This window comes from Ambystoma mexicanum, chromosome 4q (assembly GCF_040938575.1).
Source record: "Ambystoma mexicanum isolate Mex_15411 chromosome 4q, UKY_AmexF1_1, whole genome shotgun sequence".
Classification (NCBI taxonomy): Eukaryota; Metazoa; Chordata; class Amphibia; order Caudata; family Ambystomatidae; genus Ambystoma; species Ambystoma mexicanum.
This window is the reverse complement of record NC_090928.1, coordinates 1,177,850,843-1,177,860,308: the sequence shown is the minus strand read 5'-3', so window position 1 is coordinate 1,177,860,308 and position 9,466 is coordinate 1,177,850,843.

Below are 9,466 nucleotides of genomic sequence, written 5' to 3'. Positions count from 1 at the left end.
ACCCCCCACTTGCCTTATCACAGGGTGTAGGCAGACCGATGTTTCTGAGGTCCCTCAACTCATGTCCGATGGGGAGAAGGGCAGTGTTTCTTGCTGTCCAGAGGAGGACTGGTTGGAGGAGGGCGGGACTAAACTATGCCTCTGGGGGATCCGGTTGGGCTGGCACCTTAAGGTCCTGGCCCAATACTCTTAGAGAAGGATGCTGACCTTGAGGGTGGTTCAGCATTGGACCAACGGCCCATAAATACCCCATAAGTACCCCTCCACAGACTAATATAGCTGGCCTAGTTGCTATTCCAGTGGTCACATCAAAGTGGAAAGTGGAGAGAGGTCTTGGGGGCACAGTGTGTTGCTTCAATTGCAGCTCAGTCCTGGTCAAACTTTCCATAATAAAGAAATTGCTCCTGTCCCTAACTACAGCCATCAGCAAAGAAGCAATGACAGGGGTAATCTCGACCATCCAGGGAGAAGACCTGCATGCAATGCAATCAACCAGGAGTCACAAACGTGCCCCAATTGCTCCACCGGGGAACCCTGCTTAACTCTGCCCAAACCTATACAGGACAACAATGGGCCTAGAGCCAGGCCCACCCAAGTGAGAACCCAAGGGGGGAGGGGTCACCTTGTAATCAAACACCACTTGATCTTGCTCCAACGGGGCCCGTGAATCATGATGTCCTCCCTAGATGGGAGTCTCGGAACCCATGCCATCTCCCAGCCAAGTACAAAAGGCCGCGGCAACCAGGTACATTTTCTTGCATGGCTTTCCCAAACCCTGATATGGCTGAGCATAGAAACGGAGCGTGAAGACCCTGAAAGACAATGCAGTGTCCTGCAGAGCCTGCCGCTCATCATCTGGGCGACAACTAACGGCCTATGGTCCAAGGGAAAGCAGTAAGCTGTAGCGGGTGATCAGGCATGGGTGAGACTACCTATATTGTAGTTGCTACTGCTGACGGCTGTCTGCAGCTCACCGGTTTGCCTCTTTGTTGGCCTGCTGATTTGAGGCGAGTCTCGGCAGCAACTACTTCTAATTGAGACCTAAGCCCATGAATTATAGAGAACTGTGCTGGGTTTACCTGATCCTGCTGCTCGCCGCATGTCATATTGTCTTTGCAAGTTCAGTCTGCAACGCAACCGCAGGATAATACACATTCGAATGCGCTGGTAATTCTTACGGGTCCAGCGGCAACCCACCGGTAGCCCCGGCAGGGTTACTGCCAGACCCGTAATGAGGCCCATGGACTCTTTCCATGCAAGACGCCATATTCCCATAGGGGTTGTTCAGTCTGAAGACTGCATGTGTTGCATTCACGTGGGCCCCCTAATTAAGGACTTACATGCTGCAATGAGGCTTTGCATCTTGAGCTTCACAAGTTGAAGCTCAAGATGGAAATTTATCGGGAAGGACAGCATGCCACCATTGCCCAGGACTGGTACACCTCGCTCACCTAAAAACACAATATTCTGCCTTAGCATATACAAGTTTATTGGGCCAATCAATGGATGGTGTTGTGAAGTTCATAAAGCTGTTGTAGAAGAAACCCTCCTCAAAAGAGAAGATGACCACCCAGTCTCCAATTCCTTTATAAAGTGGTGTACAGAGACAGCTCTGACGAATAACTTTATGGGACAATTTTACGTCCAAATTGAAGGGACGGCCATGGGTGCAGCCATGGCACCTAATTTAGCAAATTTATACGTCAATATGTTCGAAGAAACTATCATATATCGCAGTCTTAACCCATTCCAAGACAACATAGTGTGTTGGCTGCGGTATATAGATGACATCTTCGTTATTTGGAAGGGTAGTGTAGAAGAGGCCAATGAATTCAACAAATGGCTCAACATACAAAATAGGTACCTTAAATTTACTATGAATATGAGTAATGACATGATTAATTTTCTAGACATCTCGATATACCACCATCAGGGTACCCTATTGATAAAACCTTATAACAAAGAAACAGATAGAAATGCACTCCTTCATTTTTCTAGTCACCATGCCCAACATGTGAAGAATAATTTACCTTTTGGTCAATTTCTTAGTATTAAGAGAAACAGTAGTACGAGAGAGTCATATGAGGAAGGTGCCAATAAATTGATCACAAAACTGACAAATCGAGGATACCCCAAACGTCTAGTTAAAGATGCAGCAAAGAGAGCATTCAACAACAACAGAGAAGCTCTATTTGACCACCAATTACACCAGAATAGGACACGTAAGGAGAGTCCATTAGTGTTTGTAAATACCTTCAGTAATCTATCCTATAAGATCAAAGGTATCATTAACAAAAATTGGAAGAAGGTGATGTCAAAGGAAAGTGTGAAACCACTAGTGGCGTTCAAGAAAAGCACCACGATACGTAATTTAGTGATGAGGAACGATATTGGAAACAATAGAAACAGAGAAACCCAACAGAGAAGACCGTGGGATTTACCTCCAGTAGTAGGACATCATCCATGCGGCAATTGCAGTATGTGTGCACAGACTACCAAAACAACCCAAGTAGATTTAGGTCTTAAAAAAGAATGGAATATCACTGAGCATACAAACTGTAATACAGAGAATGTTGTATATGTTATTAAATGCCCGTGTCAATACATCTATATTGGTAAAACTAATCGGAAATGTAAAATAAGAATGACTGAGCATAAGAGTTGCATTAAGAATAAGGTAGAACAAGCACCACTCGTCAAGCATTTTTTGGAAAAAAATCATAAAAGTACAGACTTTAATTGGACAATTTTGAAACATATAAAAGGCAAAACACAAGATTTGATCAACAAGAAGCTTTTAAGTCTGGAGCAAAAACTAATTTTCCAAACTAAGAGCCATATTCAGGGTTTAAACAAAAACATAGAGGCAGTGGCATAATGCATAATGGACACCGTCTTTATACAGTCATTCTTGTTATTAGTCTCTATTCACAATTGTACATATAGATGTATTGGTGGAAGGAGGTCCCCATGAGTATATGTTCTAAGTTTCCTGATCCTCACATTGATGATTTAAAATTTGATCAAAGATTGTAGTAACATCACCACTGTGTTAAACAATGCATGTTTTCCAACATTATTAGATTTGAAATAAGGGGTGTAAGAGATGTTTAGGCTGCACCTTTGAAAAAGTTATGGCTATTTTCTGCAATTTTCTATTAACCTGATCGTACACTGCCGACACGGGGGTTTAAAGAGATGTTGAGACTGTATCTTTGAAACATTTATGGCTAATTTTCTGTTTGTGCTTACTTTGCTCATTGGGCTATTTTGCTTATCTTGCTTATTTTTACAAACTGAGTCTTAGCTTACCATGATAATACTCTGTTAATTTCCATGGACTTTTTGGGTCATGGTCAGCGAGATTTCCTCTTCCCTGCTGCATGACCCATTTCTTCTTTTTTACTACATATCCCAGCAGCTTTGGGCGGTAGAGAGTGAGCTTCAGCATGCCCCCCTCGTATGCCTCTGGTGTTTGGTTCCATAGACGCTGTTGTACGCGAATTTTGGACGCTACGCGACACGTGATGACGTCATCACGCGATTTCTCTACGCATGACATCATCACGTCCCGTGTAATGTGACTATGTCACACGAATGATTCAAAAATCGCCTTGGCTTTTGTGCTATTGGTACAGACATACCTGGAACCTGTTTAGTGGCCATATCCGGTTTGTTAAGGTAAGAGGTAGTATATATACTGGCTTGTAGTATAGATATACAATTAACTTTTGCAGTACTCTAGCTGTAAGATAATCTGGAATTTAATTATTTACCGTAACCCTAGAGTCTTAAGGGTCTGGGGGAATATCTATTCTCCTTTTTGAAGTACCCTTACATAATGGGATTTTGAAATAAAGTGTCCAGATACAAGTGGTTATTACATTAGGTAGGAAGTGGAATCCTTTGATTTTAAGACCATAAACCCATTGTTTTGATTCCATAGGGAGATTTGTCCTTGCCGCCTCAACCTACCATCTATCAAGTTGGAGGCCTATTCTAATCTGGAGTCCTGGCTTATATGAAAGTGCTGTAAGTAAGGCTTGGGTGCTGAAAGATATCAGGCCAGATATAGTCCTCACTTTAGTTAAAAATGAGATTATGTATTCTATGTGTGTGTTTCTTTTTATAGAACTCGAGAGGAAGTTTGTGAGCGACATTCTATAATCATTTGGAAGTCGTTTGTTACCAAAATTTAAGATTTGGTGAAGTGTTGTGGAAGTTATCACCACTATTTAGAAGGTATGTATATACCGAACACCCCTTTTTTGGATCAGGGTGATTATGTCTGTAGTCTATTTAATAAGACACAAAACATCTATACAAATTTAGTAATATACGTTGTTTTTATTCCACAGGTGTCAATTTTTTAGCAAATTCCAGGGCTACAAGAAAGTGACAGGAAGGAAATACCATCACCGTTGAGATACAAACACATATCATTTTTACCCCTGATGAATGTCCCACATTAATATGTGCTCTTAGGACAGAAACTTGTACAAGTTGGGTTATTGAGAAAGCACTAATAATACCGATATAAAAAAGAAATTTCTTCAGTGTGGAGTTCCACACGCAGCTAATGTAAAAATTAGCTGAATTAACCCGATTTTTGGGATCGTCATGTGTGTTGTGAAGTTTAGTCTTTTTATATGTTTTATATCTTGTGTGTTGGATTATGAATTTTATGTAATATGATCATTTTAAGAGTGTTATAATCAAATAAAGACATGTTTTACGAAGTAAAGTAGGCAATACACCGATTTTTCGTGTAGGTGCAATTCCTGTGGATATATTGTGTGTGATGCTTTACACCTTCTTATATATATACTACCAGTCTTATCCATGTGGTAAGGAGCGTGTTTTATGATCCATTAATGCATGGTTTTTGCCGTTTGAGAAGAAGTTCATAAAGCACCATGAAGCAAACCATCCACCTAAGAGGCTTGTTCCATCCCATACTGCTACAAACATCTTTAGCAAATACCCCCCTACCCTACTCAGACAGATAGACCTTGCTTTTATTTGTGTAACGTTCCAAGGCTGACTCCCGGAGCCCGGAGCCAAGTGAGAGTTTGGTGAATAAGGTGACCTGCTGGCTAAGAACAAGGAGGGGCTGTTGCTCCATCATCAGAGAAGATATTGGGCCTCATTACGAGTATGGCGGTAGCCGTGCCGCCAAACTGGTGAAATTACCGGCACCTGGCAATAGGCATTTACCAGGGTATGCCAACCCCGGCGGACCCCGTAATTACCCATTGCCGGGTGCCAGTACCCATTACTCCCCATTCCCATTGAGCCTCAAAGGGAATGGGGAGTCAAGCTGTTTGCCGGGCAACCCAAGGAAATTGCAATTTCCAAATCTGATGGAGGGAGAGTCTCTGCTCCATGCCCAAGATAACCTCCAGCAGATTGGCAGAAGCTAAATAGACTACAATAAAGTCCCTGTTTGGTGAATGTGAGACCCGCTGGCAACAGACAATGGGCCTCATTATAAGTTTGCCGGTCCGTTATTAACGGACCAGCAAACTACGAGTTGTGCTTGTGGGTGCCTTTCTGCCCGCCAGGTCTGACCGGCACCCGCGAGCACAACTGGGCGGATGCACCGGCACCATTGATGAATGGTGCCGGTGCATCCGACCTCCCAATTCCCATTGAGCCCTTTGTAGGCATCTACAAGACAAATCTTCGCTGCCTTTTATATGTGAGCATCAAATCATAAGCCTGCAGTTGACATGGGCCCTGGAAGCTCAAAGTATTCAGGGTTTTTCATCTTATTCTATCCCAGCAGTCCAGGTAAAAGGGGTTAGGCCGAGTGGAGGGTTACTCTTTTGGATTGACCCATTAATATTTAGCTCAATCCAAGTGATGGAGACTAACCACTGGGACTTTATGGAATTGTATTTAACCTGTCCCGATGGTACAAGCCTCTTGTTGATCAATATGTTTAACCGTGAGGCTGCACTTGGTGGTACCTCACTTTTGCCCCAGAGCAAGATCGAGTGGACACCTGGAGGTCTAAGTATGGAGATTTATCGAAGATCCTAGAAATGGGTAATTTAAACCTGCAGTACGAACCAGTTGAGATCATGGTCGATATCACTGAGGAGGAAGATAGAGTTTGGGGGCCTAGGGGAGCTGGTGGCTTTAGCATCAAAATGGAAGAACAAGAACTCGGAGGCGGTGGCTTGTATAATGATGGCATCCAGTCTCAGAGCATGCAATGGCAGGTTCTAGGGCGATTCTGCTGCTGAAACCACATTCCACTGTGTTAATCGCCCAAGTCTGATTGTCCTTGTGAAGTCTATTTGTTGCCTAATCTTGAGGTGTGGCAATTTATTATTGGCTTTGAGGTTCGACCAAGGGTTGAGAGTGATCAATACCCGCTAATTGTAACAGTTCTTTGTAATGGCTGATGAACAGGATGTTGGTACAGCAATCACAATTTCTATTACTGGGCACTCGAGATGAGTTCTGAGGTGGGCAAAAAGATCAATACAGACGTGCTACTCTCTGAGATTTACAATCATATCCTTCCAATTCTCGAGAGTTATTTTTCTTGGCTCACTGATGCAGAAATTGACATTGTAAAGGCATGTGATGAATTGGTGAGAATTTTGGGGGGGTTCTTTTTAAAGTCAAGGAAAACCGTGGGAAATTTGACATTGCGTACTAATTCCTAGTACGGCGGTGAGTGTCGACGAGCCAAAGGCACACTGATCAGACAGGCCACAGCGGTGAGAACAGAAGCGATTGAGCACTTGCGCATCGCAAGGAAGGACTACACCTTAATTTGAAAAAGAAAGGGACAAGAATATCAGAGCGAATTGTGGGATTGACAGTTGTAGGCAATGAAAAGTGGAAATGCGAAAAGGTACCGGGAACTCCTGACTAAAACCTGCCCTGTCTTTTCTGTATTTGTATTTGTTTATTATTTGTATCGCGCGCCTAACCCTGAGGTAACTGGGCGCTTGAAAACTTAAGGTTACAGACATGGATGGGCAAACAGCTTAGAAACAACAAGAATACAGAAACAAGAAAGGAGCCTTGTTGCATATGGGTCGAAATCTGGGAAGCAGGAAACGAAATACAATAGTAGGCTAACAGGCGATCGACCAAAGTAGAGACAATGTATGGCAGGCCTAATGAGTACGTCTTACTGGGGAGGTTTGTTACTCAACCAGTTTTTTACACCGACTTTGGTAGTGAGGACGGAGGGCTCCTGTCTGAGGGGGATGGAGATAGAGTTCCATCGTTTGGCAGCTTGGACTGGGAAGCTGGCCCCTCCTGCTGTTTTTAGATCGTATCTTGGGACCACTAAGTTGTGTGAATGCGATGATCTGGTAGTGCGTGTGGGTTGGTGTAAGCAGATTTTGTCAGCCAGGTATTTCGGTGCTGCATTGGTGAGGCAGTTGTGGGTGATGGCCAGGGTACGTAGAGTGATTCTGTCATGGATGGGTAACCAGTTGGCGTTATGTCTGTGTGTGGAGATGTGGCATGATTTTGGGAGACTGAGGGCTGCTCTTAATGAGTTGGTCTGTAGCACTTGGAGTTTGTTGGCCATAATCGCCTACTGGGGGCCATTCCTGAATTGAGTTGGATCAATCACTTCACAAATTTATATAAGGACCAACAAGTCTTTGATAATGGTGGTATTAGTGGTGATATTAGTACCAACCTGATTGTGCCCACTCTGAGTTTCACAGCGGGAGAAGTGAGGATAGCCCTAGAGTCACAGAAGATGGGCAAGGCCCCAGGTCCAGATATGATTCCAGCAGATTATTTTGGTAATGAACCATTGATCTAAGTCCCTTTCTTGACAAGGATGTTTAATGCAGCTCTGAGTACGAGCAGGGTTCCAGAGTCATAGACACAGGCAGTCATAGTGACTATCTTCAAGAAGGGAGATAGAGACGATCCAGCCAATTATAGGCCTATCTCCCATCTTAATGCTGCTGGCAAGACTTTGCTAGAGCACTCCTGGGGCATCTTGAGGCATGAGTATGAGAGGCTGGAGTTTTGAGTCATCTCCAGGCAGGTTTTCGGAGGGGAGTGAGTATCGTGGACCAGTGCCTAAGTCTACACCTCTTATGCGATAAAACTCTATTTATGCAGTCTTTATTTATTTAAGGACCGTGTCTGTCCCAAGAACCAGGTTGTGGACTACCTTGGTGGATATGGTCATCCCTGTTGAACTGCTGAATGCCATTAGGGTGTTTCATGTGGATAATGGGCAAGAACACAATTGGGGCTGGCTGGGGCACTGTCCACATCAGTAAGCATTGAAATGGGGGTTCGGCAGAGTTGCGTCCGGGCCCCCCTGCTGTTCTGTCTTTCATAAATTGTCTGAAAAATGATCTTTGAGGGTACCCACAGATGACCCTCTTTTGGGAAATGATAGGATCCCCGTCCTTATGTTTGCAGCAAGACTGCATTGCTAGCTAAGCATCTATGAGGGTTTCTGCCATGCAAATGGTCTTTCCAATACTTATGATTATTTGGGCATTAAAATTAAGGACGACAGCACATGGTCTGAGCAACTGGGCAAAGCTGCATCGGTGCTTGCTAGGTGCATTGATGCACTAGCTAAATTCACCAGGGATTTCGGGGAAGGGGGTGCTGTGAGAGTAACCCTTGTGGCGTATAAAGCCCAGGCAGGCAGCACTTTTTGGTGCAGAGCTGTGCGGCTGTTCAAATAAGATGACTTTGGCTACTACTGAAAACCAGTTTGTAAACAACCTGTTCAGCCTACTGACTTGTGCCCCAATTCTCTCTGTTGGTCTAGAGCTAGATTTGTGGCCAATTACAAAGGGTTGCAGGGCCAGACTGTTATTTTATAGGGGTAGGCTTTAGACTAGCCACTATCTGGTGAATTTCAGGCTAACACTTGTTGATGTGCTTGCCCAGGAAGGGGGCGGTTCGCTGCCATGGTTTTCATTTGTGAAGAAGGAATTTCAGGTCATCGGTTTAAATGAGTATTAGACTGACCTTGTACTATTAGCAGAGATTTTAAATCTCCTATTGCTGATGCCCTTAGGACAGCAAGAGAGGAGGAAATTATTGCTAAGTTTGTTGTATCGGTCCTGTTTACCAGATATTGGTCATTGAAGATCTCTTTGGGGTATGAAGATTACTTGGATCAGATGCAGCAAGAGCAGATGCAAACATTGTTTATCCGGGCTGCTTGGGCATTTTGCCTCTGGCTGCCTTGAGGAACAAATGGAATCATGAGGTCTCTCCAGTACGTTCATTGTGCAAGTTTGCAACAGAAAATATGCCTCATTTCCTCTCCTTGTGCCCTTGTTATTGTGACCTTAGGAGAAAATCCTTAAAACCTCTCCTCATTACTTGAGATATACACACAGTCGCAGAGGCCCTTTTTCTATGTTTATCAGCCAAGGACTGCACTGCAACATTTGCCACAGGCTGCTTCTCGCTGAGGACCTGGAGAAGAAGAAGCAAATTCATC